Source organism: Hevea brasiliensis, chromosome 6 (genome assembly GCF_030052815.1).
Source record: "Hevea brasiliensis isolate MT/VB/25A 57/8 chromosome 6, ASM3005281v1, whole genome shotgun sequence".
Lineage (NCBI taxonomy): Eukaryota > Viridiplantae > Streptophyta > Magnoliopsida > Malpighiales > Euphorbiaceae > Hevea > Hevea brasiliensis.
In genome coordinates, this window is record NC_079498.1 from 5,014,561 (window position 1) to 5,031,475 (window position 16,915).

The 16,915-nt window shown below is 34.1% G+C and overlaps 1 long non-coding RNA gene across 3 annotated transcripts; it reads right to left on the minus strand.

Moving 5' to 3' along the window:
- Positions 1 to 614: 614 nt before the first annotated feature.
- LOC110634716 (uncharacterized) lies at positions 615 to 8,412 on the minus strand. Of its 3 annotated transcripts, XR_009149369.1 has the most exons (6): positions 8,233 to 8,412; positions 6,328 to 6,372; positions 6,143 to 6,230; positions 4,744 to 5,021; positions 4,558 to 4,626; positions 615 to 4,312 (listed from the first exon to the last, which is right to left on the minus strand). It is a non-coding gene; the product is annotated as an uncharacterized LOC110634716 (long non-coding RNA). The 3 variants fall into 3 exon arrangements; XR_002491034.2 differs by lacking the exon at positions 6,143 to 6,230 and having other exon boundaries at positions 8,233 to 8,407; XR_002491035.2 differs by lacking the exons at positions 6,143 to 6,230; positions 6,328 to 6,372 and having other exon boundaries at positions 8,233 to 8,404.
- Positions 8,413 to 16,915: the final 8,503 nt, after the last annotated feature.

The following is a 16,915-nucleotide window of genomic DNA, read 5'->3' on the forward strand; positions in this document are numbered from 1 at the left end:
CGACCTTGCCCCAAAGAAAAGCAATGCCATTGAACACAAAACAAGGAAAACACACAACTCAATATTCCAGCTATAAATGAGAAACTCAAATCAAATCAACCATTTTCAAACAATATCTAACTTTGTTGTACCCTGCAAGATTTTCTCCTTTTTCTCACCCTTTTTGTAATGTTTTGGTAACCAAACTTGTTTGAACAAGTCTAAAATAATGGCAAGAACAAGTTTGAGATAATCCTACAGAAACATTAGAATTTGAGAGCAGAGATTTTCTTCTTTTACAACAAGGGTTAGCTCTATCCTCATCTTACTCTGTCTAAAAGATTAACAAAAAAAAAAAAAAGGAAAAATAGAAAGGTTTTGGAACAGGGCTAATAGCACCAATTGCAATTTCTAGTAGCTATCACAGCAAAGTGACATTAATAGACATCATATGATTTACCATTAGACAAATACTATAGGTCTAATGGTGGCCATTGGATACGATGCAACTAATTAATAAAATAATCACAAATGGGGCAAGTATCTTGATTCAAATATAGCACCTGATCATAATATTTCGGGGAGATTAAGATGCCAAAACAATTAATAAACAAAAGCATGACAATTCATTAGAGTAGAATGAAAGCATAATCCAGATTAATTTAATATAACATGATTTAGGTGCATCTGTTTGGAACCTAAATAAGTTCAATAACACATCATCCAGCCAAGGTTTTGAAATAGTCATATGTATATCAAAGTCTGGCTGGTCACTAGCTAGGTGAATGATTCACATTTCAAACAACACAAACAGCTATACAAACAAACTAATTTTATATAGACAAAGGATTAAAGTTCCTCAACATGTCCAAAAGGAACCATACCATATTCAAAACCTAAAGAGGGAAAATTAAACAAACCTTAAAAACAAGCACAATCTTTGGCGTTTCTTCCAAGACTTTTTCTCTTGTTTTAGAAACCAATGCCAGAAGGTTGTAGGGTACAAAAGCATGGTTCACCTCCTTTTCTTTTATTTTTTTTAAATGCTGTATATAATTTACTAGCTCCTTTCCTTGGTTCCTACAAAGATTAAAGATTAAACTACAGCAACTTGTTTGAATCTTGATGGAGTACATGCTACGGTATTCTTGTTGAAGATCAGACTCAGATCAAGAAAATACAATAATGCAACTATACTAAGGGAAAGGTAAGCAATTAATATCCAGAGGGCTCTAAGGCCATTCATTTTGGATCTTATGCTGATCTCTGTGGGGCTAAACTGAAAAGCCCCACAAGGAAAGCCTCAGTGTACATAATGACCTGTGCAGCATGTTAAGCATATTTCCTGCATAAATGTCCAAAGAAAAAGTGGGTCCCTTACCTTCAAATCTAAGAAGGCAAAAACCCATCAGCTGTCCTTACCTTGGATCTCTTATGTTGTAAATTCCAGCTAGTAAATAAGCAACAGTATTTGTTACCAATAAGCCACAAAAAAGTACAAATAGGTTGTATTAAGAAAGGGGGTGGCAACACCCAACATAAAAAGGCATCTATTTTTCTGGCAAGCATACAAAGATATTTCAATCAAGTACAGAGAAAATAAGGGAGGAAAATGAAGTCAAAACCACAGGATCTGAAGCACAATGAATATCTAATTGAGGATCAAATTTGATTCCAACTTAATTGCAGGATATCAGTTATTACCAAAACTCAAATTGTTAAAGCTTTTACATTCGGTATCCAAGTTTTACTTGAGTTCACTACTGCACTATCCTTTTTAAGCCTCACAGTGTGTTTAGTAGAAGGTAGAAGGTTAAAAAATCAATGGTTAAATATTACTCTTGTAAGTTTTAATATTTAAAGAGGGTAATTATTAACTTAGCCGCCCAAGGTTAATATTTAACCCCCCAAGAAGGCTTAAATATTAACGAGGTGAAAAGTTAACCTAATCTCTTTTAAGTATCCAAATAATATTAATGAGAAGTTAAAAGTTACTACAAGAGTAACAATTACCCTTTGTTAACCTCGTAACAAACACCTTCTTATCAGAAAAGGGGGCAAAAAAGACACATGAATTTCCCTTTATCATTGCCAAGATTAACAAGAATTCCAGCTTAAAACAGTACACTAACTTCTTCTACTGTATAACCCTCTGAGGACACAAAAAGTTGTAATTATATCTTTTCCTTTTGTGAGTGAATGAGGATTGGCTAATCCTAATCTCACTTTCCGGCATAGAATAAACAAATTTTAGATGCATAATCATATGTTTCCTTTGTCATCATTGTCATTGACAAACATGCATAGTTACAAGAAAAAAGTATGAGAAATGGACATAGCTTCAGCCTTAGCAGAAAAGGGGACAAAAAAGAAATAAGAATTTCCCTCTATCATTGCCAGGATTAACGAGAATCCTAGCTTACAACAGTGCACTAACTTCTACTATATAACCCACCAACTCCAAGGATACAAAAAGTTGTAATTATATCTTTTCCTTTTGCAAGTGAATGAGGATTGGCTAATCCTAATCTCACTTTCCAGCATAGAATAAATAAATCTTAGCATAATCATATGTTTCCTTTGTCATCATTATCATTGACATACAAGCATAGTCTACAAGAAAAAAGTAAGAGAAATGGACATAGCTTCAGCATTTCTATAATCAAAAGTAGCTGCATCCAATTGCTTCTTGGCTTCTTGGTTTGCTTGATGCACCATCCCAAAACTTTTTCTAAAGTGCCCAAACAAGAAACTTTCGCACCAAATGTGATTAGTGTGTTCTCCAATATATTCAACACTTTTAGCCTAAATAAATGTGATATTCTTATTTGTATCTCTTGGTATGATTGATCTAGATATAACACCACTACAACCATTTATTAATAGCCTTCTGTTGAAACAAAACAGAGCGAAAAATCATTGGTGTCTATTTCCATCATTCACTTTGTTACAGGTAAAACATCACTTCCTTTAAATTCCTTGACATAAGCACTAAGGATCTAATATTATCACTAAACTGATCATACACCAAAGTAGTAGGTATTCCCTTCATTTGTCAAAAATAAAGTAGACAATACAATTTCTGCCTTGCAGCTTCTAACACAGTTTAACATTATAACATGACTCCAAATGGTGCAACAAATTGTCATAAAAATTGGTCCAAAGGGATATAGACATTATTCTGTTCCATATTTGTCTATTCAAATATTTTACTTCTGGAACATGTTAGGCAATTCCAATCTAAATTTTCAGGAATGGCAGTTTGAGAAATATCGAACAAGATATACAATGGTAAACTTTTTCATGATCCAGCAGAATTTAAAAAAAAATGTGGAAACTGAAACCTTCTCAATTGCACATAACAAGCCAATGTGTAATTTACCATCATCCAGATATTCTAATCCTTAGACTTTCAAAGTTCTATTCTATGCCACCAAAAAAATTAATTGGTTGGTATCTTGCAACTTGTCCATGCCAAGTTCCTTTTAAGAACATTTCATTTTTCTCACTATGTAGGATTCTGGGGTGGAAAAAGCGGAAGATCAGATAGAAAGAGAGGGGGGAAATTGCAAACAAGTTTATTCCATGCAATGGCTTGGTCAGAGTACAGAACATCAGGATAGCAGCCACTTATTATATTTGCAGAATAAAATATGTTTAGAATCAGAAAACCATACAAAGATGAAAGGTCATCACTAAGCAGAATTAGGAGTAGCAATTGGGAGGTGTTCTATTACCTGTAACAACTTTACATTGCTATGTTTGTTACACCGGTTCAACCCCTTAAACAATTCATTTGGTCGAGAGGGTTAAATGTTAACCCATTGAAGGGGGTCAGAAGAGAGCATTCTTTTTCTTATTTCATCTCTATTCATTGCTATTAGAATCCACTCATCCTTGAATTAATTTTCTTACATGAGTTTCAACCATTATAAATAAATAGTATTGTAATATATGCCATCACATCATTGTTTTATTCTGTACCAAACATGCTTAAATTTTACTGCCCTAATCTTTTACTAGATTCCTTCACCCCTTAATTTTACTCGTGCATTTTTTACTCAATTCTTCTAACCCTGCACCAAATGCAATCTAAATGGTTATTTGCAAGATTTCCTTCTTTGAAATTGGCTTTGCAGCTTGAGATTTTTATCATTAAATTGGACAATGGCCCCTACACTTAATCTCCATGTTGCTAAAAGATAAAAAGTTTCAGAAATTTATATTCTAAGATACTTCAGATGTTTCTCACTTTTATCATTTAAGTTGAAGAAAGAAAACATAACCTTTGCTGAGACAGAGTGAGAACAGGATTTCCACCACTTCTCCCAACCTGTTGAAACATTGCATAATAATAAATTTTTTTTCCATTGCCGAGGAGACAAATGGCAGACACACACTGGCATTTGATTCCAAGTTTAACTAGAACTTGTCCAGAAATTTCTACTACCTAGACATTTATGATAATTGTAAATACTTTTATGATATAGCGATGAATGAGCTAATTTCAAAACCTGATACATCTCTCTTCAAGAATATTGGTTGAACAAGAAAGAAAATTTAACAAGAAAAATTTACCTCAAATCTGACCAATAAACTGCAACCTTTCCCCATCAAAATTAATAACGTCACCATGGCCTGCATTTCCTTTTTGTTGTTCAAATGTCAGATTGTAACATCTATTTACATGAACAGAAAAAAGGATGGAATACTGAAGACTTAAAGCACATAAAGGATAATTATCATAAATAAGTATCAGCTTACAATGTGTTGCAATAATCAGTGGTGCAGACTGCTAGGATCACCATCATTTTGTCGAGTCAACAGATAAAAATCAGCTCACTGTGTACGTATTTATTCCGTCCTATTAAGTGATGAATATCTTTGGTCTACACCATTAGTTCTCTTCATTATCTACTTGTGATAGCTTCACAGATTCAATTCCAGATGAATCTCAGTGACCATCCCAGATGATGTTATGATAAAAGGGAAAGCCATGGGCGATGATATTGGAGATTTAGCCACCTTAATTTATCTTTGACCTGAAACCAAAGGTATCAGCTGAACTTCAGAAATAAGCGACAAAATCTTCAAATTCATATTTTAAGGAATTCAAAAATGTCTACTAATCAATAAACTGAAGTTTTGTCAAAGGTAATTCACCATATGCAGAACATTGTTGCTAATTGCATTCTATTTAAATAACATACATCATATACAAGCACCATGGTATCAGAAGATAGATGGTTGAAATAACTGAACAACAGGAAAAAAAAAAAAGGGATTTCCCTCTTTCTTTTCTTTATTTTTTTTTTACTGATAAACATTTTATAGGCATGTCATAGCCCACATTCCCCATAGGGAGGGGGAGAAAAAAAATTCCAAAATCCCTAACTTTGCTCCAATTCCACTCATATTAGAGCTATCCTAAGCCAAACACCATTCTATAGAAAGAAAAAAGGAATCTCACACTCACAGGAACAAAACCCACAACGTCTTAAATAACATTTAGGAAAAATAACATCCTGATATGCCCTAAAAGCAGCACTTTGCTTCATGGCAGCTTAAGCTCATTAAAAGGTATTGCAAGCATAGTTATTAAAGGCTCAAGGCGCGCTAAGGCACCAAGGAGCCCTGGAGCCTAGGTGCAAGGCGCAAAGCGCAAGCGCGGGCCTGAGTGAGGTGAGGCGCAAAAGTAAAAAATTTAAAAACTTCATAAAAATCAAATAAATGTGATGCATTTCTTTTTTTTCTTTCTTTGGCATATATCTTGAATTGGGTTTGCTGTCCTTTTTGCCAATAAAAGTGCTCGCTAAAGATAGAAATAAAGAAAGCATGCCTTTCTAGAACCTTGTGCCTGGAACAAAGGCACACACCTAGGTACATAAGGCGCTAGGGTTCAAGCCTGATGAGCCTTGAGCCTCAGGTGCGCCTTTAATAACTATGATTGCAAGTGTCTTGCAAACCTGATTTAGCTTTGAGCACAAGATGAATGGTGACAGAATGAGCCCAGTGAATTCCCATAGCAGCAACAACATGAGAATCATATTTTTCAGTTCCTTCTTGAGTCTTGGCATTTTTTTTGCGCAGCACACGAGAAAATACATATGCTGTTAACCAATCAGGTAGAAGATTTCACAAATAGAATGCCATGAGTCTCTACCTTGGAAAAAATATTGGCAGACTCATGGATTTTAAATCTCTCTTGATTTGTCAACACAACAGGAATTCGTGAAAATTCAGCAAATGTCCTAGATATTTTTCAAAAGAAAAGAAGAAAATAATATGACAACTCTTAAGCAGAGAGTAAACAACATAAAGAAAATCCAATTAAGAGAAGATTCTCACTTAATAAGAAATATGCCAGACTGATGAATGTTGTGTAGGAGAATCCTGAACAAAACAAGGTAGTAATGCTTTAATAATCACATGAGCCAAATAGAAGAACAGGAATCGTTAAGGGTCGATTGTATATAAAGAAGCAAATCACATCTTTGTTGCAACAAAAACTAGTTGGGAAATACACAATTCTGAAAGTGCTAGGTGCACATGATTGCCAATGGCTGTCACAGCCTGGATGTGAGGGAGAGCAGCATGCATTTAAACAAGCAAAGGTGCACATTTTGAAGTAAATGTAAGTGCATTTATATGAGAAAGATTATAACACATAATAGGAAGAATGTTGAAAATTCCTATCTTAATTGCCTGATGTTTTACATTGCAAGCACACTCCATCAAAAATTAAGTACCAGTCTCAAACGCAAAGTTATCTTTCTGGCAATAAGTAATAAACTTATTTGCATGACACATAGAATCAGACTTGGACAGAGAGTTTTGATCAATAACAAAAAGAGCATTTTCTAATTCCCAAATATTTTGCAGGTTTTTAATTGATGTCCCACAATTGGTTGGCAGATGTCTTTAGGAGTCCGTTTTTATTTTAGAGTCTTTAATTTAAAACCTTAATTGCTTAGAATGACATTGTTCCTTTTAGTTTTTATTCGGAGTCCAATTTCTTAAAGGCTTTATTTAATTTGAATCTATAGAAATCCATGCATTTAATGCTTATTGTTCAGTTTATTGATTGATAAAATTCTAGCAATTACTTCTTTGGAATGTTCAATGCAATTCGACCCTAGGTGTAATGACAATGTGAACCTTAGGCATGATGCCCAATAAGTTTAGTTGTGAAGCCTAAGCCCATTTACTTTACTGTAATGATTACCGTTCGCATGCACTAACCAGCAGTGAAATCAGTCTCAAAATCCTCTATTTAGACTTTAATTTTTGCTTCTTAAACCTATTACTTTACATGCCCCTACTGTGTACCTAAATTTCTATACATTCTAGCCTTAAAATAAACCTGTCCCGCATCAGCCTCACCAAAATTTGTAATTGTGATGCAAAATGCAGGGTTTTTAAACAACAAACAAAATGACATGCAGCTTTGCACTGAACATAAGATTAATCAAAACGAATTTAACTTGCGTAAAGCTACAAGATTCATCATTATCCCAATTGCCCTAAAGCTTCACATAGAATGTATGTGCATACGAACCTTACATAAACACGCATGATGAAATACACTCACAAGACCAAATGCTATCTATAAGCCCAAAACGAAAGCAAATTAAGTAAAAATGAAGTTAGTTGAAAGCCATGCTTATGTTTTACCAATTCCAGCTAGACCTACTAACTCTGACAAAACACCAAATGGTATTTCAACGCACAAGGCATTATTTAATCCCTTGAGACAGGAGGGAAGATGGCCTGCAAATTGTTCATTTTGTAGCTCTTGCTCCATCAAAAAGTGTGCCTACAAAACCAACCATGCCCAGAAACGCTAAGGGGCAAGAATTTAAAATGAAAAAAAAAAAAATCACATTCCAATGAATCAAAAATATGAAATTACTCCATTAAATTCAATTACATATACCAAACTAGTCCTAGATTTATCATAAAATCCTGACAGTTTGATACACAATTGCACTGATGTGGGCCACAGCAGATGTTACATCCGCCATTCCCACATCTAACAGCTCCATCAACTCGAATTCGGTTAAAAATAATGCATCTGGAACCAAACCAAAACCGTTTCCAAGTTCAAGGAATCCAAACAAAACGACAACAATACAAAAAATCACAAAAAGGGAAAAAAAAATGTGTTCGTCTAATCATGGAAATTAATGACAAAAATCCAAACAGGTGATTAGTCAATCTAGTTCAAATATACTCAGTCAGAAGTGATTATACCTTGGCAGTCCGATTTCGCTGATCAGCTTGTTAGCCATTTCTTCGATTTCTGCTCTCTCTCTCTCTCTCTCCTTCTCTCGTTTTTTTGCGTAGCTTGACCTTCCCGCCACATGGAAACCCTAACGTCCCATTTTTTTGAAGAAAATTAGTCTCACTATTTTTACCAAGCAAATTATTTAATTATCAGATATTGAAAAGCATAATAGCATATTTTTGTTTCATTTACTTTTTTTTTTTTTCTTTTCGTCTGGTTTAAATAAAAATTTATTAGTCCATATGTTTAAAGTAGAGAAAAATTACTATTAGATATTTATGTTTTTTAAATTATAGAGATTGAATAAAATTTAAATATTTTTTAAATAAAAAAGACTTAGTAATTAATTTATTAAAATAAATAAATTAAATAATATTTTCTTTAAAAAAATATTTTTTTAAGGAAGAAAGAAATTGATAGTTAATCTTGCAAATATTCTATATTGGTTATGTAGTGATTATTTCATGTTAAATAAAATGGTAAATCAATAATAGTTTTTTTTTATTTAATAATTATAATTTTTTATGTGTCAATTTATGATTGGCTGATCATTTCATGTCATATGCTTGGAGGATACTATATAATTTTTTTTCCTTTTATACTAGTTTTAAAATACTTAATTTTAATTAATATATAACTTAATATAAAATATTTCTAATTATAAAAAAAATAAAATTGACATGTTTATATAGGAGAAATATATCATGTTGATAAGCCTCTCAAATTTGTAATGGATTGTGAACCCAATTATAGCTTTATTAATTTCTAAAGTTGAAATTTTAAGTCGAAAATTATGTCTTGAGACTCAACAAGAGAATGATCAAATGAGAAATGTTTCTTATGCCAATATTGTTGATAGCTAATGCACGTCATGATGTGTATGATACCTGATATTTGCTATGTTGTGGGCATGGTAAGCCGACATCAATTGAACCCTGAGTAAGCATAGTGGAAAGTACTGAACAGAATACTAACATATCTTAAAGCTAGAGCCGATTGCTCATTGTACCATCAAGAAAAATGGCATATGTTTAGAGGCTATACGAATGTTTATTGGGGAGGAAAATTGGATGAGATAAAATCTACATCTAGCTTTGCTTTCTTACTGTGACGGTGCCATATAATGGAGCAATATGAACAATCATGTATAACTCTATTTATAATGAAAACCAAGTTCCCAGCATTTTCAGTTTTTGTGCAAGAAATTGTTTAGTTAAAATATTTTTTAATACATTTGAGAGTATCTAACAGTGTTATAGACCCAATGATTATTTATTGTGATAATTAAGCAGTAATAGCCTACATGAGGGATCTTAAGTATCATGGAAAAATCAAATACATAGAAATTAATTATAATTTTGTCAGGGACATGGTCATTCATAAAGAAGTGAATAGGAAGTAAATTTATACACACAAAATGATATAGTAGATCCATTCACGAAGTTGCAAAAGATGTTTTCTATAGGCGTGTAGAGTCAAAGGGATTGCATAAATGTCGATGTATTATACTTGAACTTTTTTATTGCCCAAAATGTTAATGTATATATTAATGCTTAGTTGCATTTATTGCAAAAACACACATGCATATTTATGTTAAATATATAAATCAAATATTACGATAAGTATGTTAGACAGATAAATAGATTGGCTTTCTCACTAAAAAAATCTCCTTCATTATCTAAGTAGAAACGAAGATGAGACGGTTACAAATTTTATTATCTAATGATAATACTAAGAGATCAAATCTATAACATGGATAGTTGTCTCAAGTGAAACGAGAATAAAGAGTTATTGTAATAATTACATTCACTGTAATGCCATGAAAAATTTTAAAAATTATTTATAATTAAAGTTTTATTTTTTATGTTATTTCTTTTAAACATATTTTATGAAAGTATTTTAAAGTTTAATATTATATAAAGTATTAAAGTATTAGTATTATTAAATGAGATTTTTTTATTTTAAATTATGATTATTATTGTTGTTGTTACTGTTGATGTATTTTATTTAAAATCTAATTTAAACTAAAGTACTTTTGGACCCTATTGAAAAGAATTTGGGACCTCATTAAAAAACTTACAAAACTTTAGGGCTTTATAGGTAAAAAAAAAAAAAAAAAAAGCTTTTTTCTTTCTCTCTCTCTCTCTCTCCTCTCTTTTCCCCTCACCTTCCCTCTCCCTCTCTTCTTCTTATGGCCGACGAGCTTCTAGCCACCAACGACGGCTGGCGAAGAGCCCCACCACCGAAGCGATGTCAGCAAGCTGTTTGTCGGTTGGAGCAACACCAGCGGCTGCGCAAGTGGAGGGATTTTCTCCTTCAATGAGCACGGTGGCGCAAGTGGAGGGATTTTCTCCTTTAATGAGCGCACAAGGGAAAGAACCTTCAGGCGAGGTTTCGGCTTCATCCGAAGTCCGATCAGGATGTTTTTGGTGGCGTTGGAAAGTTTATTTTATAAACTTGAAGTTTTGGATTTTTGTGACTTTTCGGCTAGATCTCGGCCAACCGGCAGCCAGTTTGGACGATCAGACCTGAGGATCGTGATCTACACTCCTCAAGTTTCGTTTGGACACCAATTACACCTTGATCAGAGGTCAGACGGAGAAGATGCTAATTAAATGGCCTAAACTAAATCAACTAATATCTGGCAATCAGAGCATAGTTTTGACGAATCATCAGTAGATTTGTCACCAGCAACTCATAGGCATCCCGGATATGCTCTCGGATTGATGATAGCTCATCAATGCCTAGGACTGAGTTTCTTGCCTGATCCGGATATCCGGCGATCTATCCCAGAACATAGTCAATATTATAGTCGATTCCAATATTTTCAGAGGTTTTGGATGTATTCCAAGTAGCAGAATTTACAAAGATAAACTCGAACTCAACTTGTGTAGTTTTTACCCAATTCTAAATTAGCTAATTAATTTGTAAAATATTTTTGGCATATTAAAAATAATTAAAATAAATTGTATGGACTTTAAAATGATGTGAAGGGCCTCCTAAGAATATTTTTGGAAGGTATTTGATAATTAATTGGACAGTAGTGAAGTTAAGAACCTTAACTGAATATGGAGAATTGGACCTAGATTAGGTTTCTTGTAAGCTCTAGATGAATGTTGTGTTTGCTCTTGTAGGCCTAAGGCCCCGTGTGTTGTGTTTTATTGAGTTTTGTTGCAGGGAGTTAAGTATAGTTTTAGATAAAACTCTGCTAAAATTTTGGCAATACCTTAGAATTAATTTCTTGCTTCTTAAATTTAATTAAATTATTTTGTCAATCTATTAATAGAGGTTAGCGTGCTTGTATAGGTGTGGGCCGATTGTCTCTTTTCTCTAGCTGGACCAGCTGCAGTTGGATCGACCAGTCTGTGAGTTGGATATTGATTATTTTTGTATTCCAATATTATTTATAGTTTTGGCATGTTCATGCAATTTATAAATATAATTACATACTTAGTTAAATAAATTAGGAGTATTTTTATTATTGCATATTTATTTATTGGTAATTACTTGTGTTTACTGCTCTGAAAATATTTTGGAGTTGTGTGTGTGTTGTATATGGTATATGATGAATATGGATTGGATGGATAGTCACAGTTTGAGCTAGTCTTGCTGGAATCCGACCCTTATGGATATGGAAAGTCAAGGTGAGACACGACTTTGAGTTGATCTTGCTGGCCTCCACATTTAGATTTAAGCAAAAGTCGGGCTTGAGTTGAGCTCGCTGGCGGGATTTGGGTTGAGAGAGATGTATAGGGAATTAGCTCCCATATTTATGTATTGATGTGATACACTGGGTGCGTGGGTAGCTCCAAATTATCTTCTCGTGCGAATATTGAGTGAATTGTTTGTTATATGTGTTGGATGTGCATTTCATGGTAGAATCACATTAGTGTTAAATAGTTGTAGAAATTACATATGTAATCAACATCTAAACTCACTGAGTCGAACGCTCACTCTTATTTGATAATTTTTCTTCCAGGTTGCAGGAGGAGTAATTTTCTCCAGAGTCTAACCTACACTATTTTTTCGCAGGGTATCAACATCTAAACTCACTGAGTCGAACACTCACTCTTAGTTGATAATTTTTCTTTCAGGTTATAGGAAGAGTAATTTTCTTCAGAGTCTAACCTGCACTATTTTTTCGTAGGGTACAACATTGTTGACTAGAGATTTTTATTTATTTGTTTAATTATTTATTTTGTTCTTTGAACTTCACTACTATTTTATGAATATATTATATTAATTAACGATAAAAAAATTAAATGATTTTTGCATGCTGGCATTAGAGTTGAGTTAAGCTCCCCTAGTTGTGGATTATGACAGTTACTAAGTTAAGCTGACTCAAATTGATTATAATATATTATTTTAACTTATTTTATTTTTATTTTATATGTTAGGCCTTGAAATTGGGCCTAGTTATGGGTTTGAAATAGTGAGGCTGACTGCAGGCCTTAGGAGCTTTATGCTGGCTCAGGTCGTAGTGTCAGTCTGACATATAAAATTGGATCGTAACATTGACATTATGTGATAAAGTTACATTATTTGTCTTAAATGCTAAATGTGATTTATGATATATAAAACATTGAGTAGACAGGGGAACTCAAAGTTATGTATTGAGTGTGCTTAAACTATTGTCTGTATGGTATCTTGAATAGAAACATACACTCTTTGTGAAAGGAGAGAGTACTATAGTATGTGATTCATAGCATGACTTAAGGAAAATATAAGTTAAGATCTTTGCTTGTTATTGTGTGACACTTTAAAAATTATAATCTTTACCTATACCCTCACAACTTGAATATGTTACTTAAGACTTTGTTCAATGTTCACTATTTTAGGGTGTTACCAAAGTGTGATGGGCCATTTCTAAAAAAGAGAGTTAAATTAAGATTGAGAGAATAGGGAGAAGAGGAATATATCATTTATCACGTTGAATTGTGTTTATTATATTTTTTTATGTGATATAACATAATTATGATATCAAAATATATGAGACCAGAATAAATATAAATGTAATAAATGATCTAATTAAGGTATTATGCATTATGTTTACTCTAAACTCCACCATTCAAAAAGTTATGTTATTCTAATAGATAATAGCATTTGAGACCTCAAGGTATAATTTGATCACACGATCTATTTATTAAGTACGAAAATTTTAGTGATTGAGAAGGAAAATAAATGTGTCAGTGGAAGATAAAAGAATTGAGCACCATGATGGAACTTTTGACCGAAGCTCGCATGTTGCCAAAAACCTAAGCCCATTACTCAAGTTTTAAACCTCAAGTGTATAAGTGATAAAGGTATCTTATCCCATGTAATCTATTGTAACAAACTAGATATGTTGATAAGCTTATAAGATGATAAGACTCCTATCTTTATTGTAACTGCACTGTGTTTATAGATAAGACTCCTATCTTTATTGTAACTATACTCTGTATATATATCCTTTATGTGACCAGTAATGAAAAGCAAGTGAGATTCATTTGCCTTGCTCTTTTATGCTATCAGAGCCATAGGCCACAAAACATGACTGATAACACACAAGCCTTAGTCTCTTCTTCTCAAGCTTTTGCTTTTACCTATCCGAATGTCAGCCAGTTTATTTTTATCAAACTTACATCAAGCAATTATCTTGTATGGCAAGCTCAATTTAAACCTGTACTACATAGCTATAATCTCTCTAATCACATCTCTGTTTCCTTTACTCCACCATCTCAAACATTAGAAAATGGTGATGCTAATCCACTTTACGACCGATGGTTTCATGAGGATCAGTTGGTCCTCAGTTGGATTTTTAGTTCTATCTCTGAAAGTATTTTGCCGCAAGTTATTAATGCTCAAACTGCTGGAGAGGCTTGGACAAAACTCAATAACGTATTTGCCTCTGGCACTCGAACCCAGGTTCAGTAAATTCAAAAACAATTGAAACATCTCCCTAAGGGCAATGAATCTGTTGATGATTACATGCATTGTGCTAAATCACTCTTTAATCAATTGGCCGCTCTACACTGTCCTATGCCCGAGGACATGCTTGTTAACGATATCTTAGATGGACTTGGCCCTGATTTTCATCCATTTTTAGGAGCAATTGAAGCCGGTAATACTTCCATCACGTTTGATGACCTCTATGCCTTGCTCTTGAGTGAAGAGAATCATCTCAAAATGGAGTCTTTGTCTCTTGATTCTGCTGTTTCTCCCACTGCCCAATTAGCTTTTAAATATTCTGGCAATCCTAGCAATTCTAATCATCATTTAGGATATGGCCGTGGTGGCCATGGTCGAGGGTGTTTCTCTAGTACTTCCTCGCAACATTTTTCCATTAGTCCTATAACTATTTGCTACAATTGTAATGGCAATGGTCATTTGGCTAGACAATGTCCTACTCCCAAGAAGTCATCTACACCGCATACCTCATCCAATCGTCCTAAGCCTATGTCCAATTTTGCAATGAACAATAATGACCCACCGTAGCAATGGACTGTTGATTCTGGTGCTAATTTTCACATGACTGCTGATCGTGGTAACCTCACTCACCAATTGCCTTATCATGGCACTGATGAAATTTTACTTGGAAATGGTAAATCACTTTCGATTTCTTCTGTTGGTTCTTCTGTTTTTTGTACTAATAATAATTTCTTTTGATTTGATAATAGTTTGTGCTCTCCTTTTATGAATCTCAATTTGCTCTCTGTTATGCTTTGACTAACCAAAATTTTATGTCTGTTGAATTTTTCTCTAATTCCTTTGTCATTAAGGATATCCGCGCGAAATGGGTACTATATCAAGACCAGAATAACAATGGTCTCTACCTCATGCCACTTTCTTCTACTCTTGCTGCTCAACCTATTGCTAATGTTGTGGAATTTGGGACTTGGCATGCTCGTTTGGCACACGCCAATCATCGTATTGTTGATAATGTTCTTTCCAAAAATAATCAAGCTTTCTATAAAAATGAGTCTGTTTATTTGCCTTGTAATGCTTGTTATATTAGCAAGACTCATAAGTTACCGTTTGTGGATTCTCATTCTCCTGTTTTTAGACCTTTAGAATTAATTTGCTCTGATGTTTGGGGACCTTCTCCTATTGCTTCTGTTAATGGTTATCGTTATTATGTTCTCTTTTATGATCATTTTACCAAATATTGCTGGATCTTTTTCTTGAAACAAAAATCAAAAGTGCTTAACGTTTTCATTAAACTTCATCACATTATTGAAAAATATTTTGACCTACCAATTAAAAGTTTCCAAGCTAATTAGGGAGGTGAGTTTCAAGCCTTAACTAAACACTTGAGAGATAATGGTATTACCCAACACATTTCCTGTCCTCACACACTTGAGCAAAATGGTTGTGCTGAAAGAAAGCATAGAGATATCGTCGAAACTGGTAGGGCCTTATTACACCATGCCAATGTACTCGCCAAATACCGGACTTATGCCTTTGAAACTGCAGTGTATACCATAAATCACTTACCATTGACTCAAACACAACCATCCACTCTTTATGAACTGCTCTTTAGAATTAAGCCAAAATATACTGAATTAAGTGTTTTTGGATCACTTTGTTATTTTTGGCTAACTCCTTATGCTAAAACAAAATTAGCTCCTCGTTCCACACCATGTATTTTTTGGGTTATAGTAAATTGCATAAGGGATATTATTGCTTGGATTCTTTCACTGGTAAAATTTATATTTCACGCCATGTTATTTTCTTTGAGCAAGTGTTTCCTTTTAAATCGCAGTCACGTGAAGTTGAGCCAAATTCTACATCTATAATGCCACAGGTCCCTGTTCCACTACCACCTCCCAATATTCTCCTGACACTAATCATGTTAACTTGTCAAATCCATCCCAACCAACTCTTTTTTGGCTTGCCACCTATCCCTTCTATGCATGTTTCTCATGGTCATCACATGACTTTAATACTTAGTCAATCACCAAACACCTTAACCACTCTGACTTCTCCTCCTATCCTTATCCAATCTAATAAGCAACACGTCTCCAACTCCACTACACCATCCCACTTAAACAAGCAACACCTATCTATTAATGTCCCTCGTCCATCTATCCCATCTTCACCGCCTAGTTTATCAACAACACCTCACCCAACCTCCACTCCACCACCTTCTTCCCTATCACCCAACACCACTTCACCTCTTAACCCAATTTCCTCTTCCCCAACCCTTATTACCCAACGTAGCCACCTCCTGTCACCATCAACCCAAGATGGCTTACCAATTGTTATTGACTCATCCTCATGCCAATCCCAATCACCACCTTCTTTATCCAATAACAACGACAACCTCATTTCAACAAGTAGCCAAAATATTCATCCCATGCAAACACGTGCAAAAACTGGCCATTTGAAACCACGGACCTTCTTGGTAGTACAAGATAGTTTAGTTGTTCCCACATGTTATTCCAAGGCTGCTCCTCACAAACACTGGTGAGACGCCATGAATGACGAATTTACTGCACTTCTTAAAACCGGAACATGGGAATTGGTTCCTCGGTCCCTTGCTCAGAATGTCATTGGGTGTAAATGGGTCTTTCGAATCAAATAGAAACCCGATGGAAGTGTAGATTGCTATAAAGCTCGCCTTGTAGCAAAAGGTTTTCATCAAAGACCTGGTATTGATTTCACTGCCAC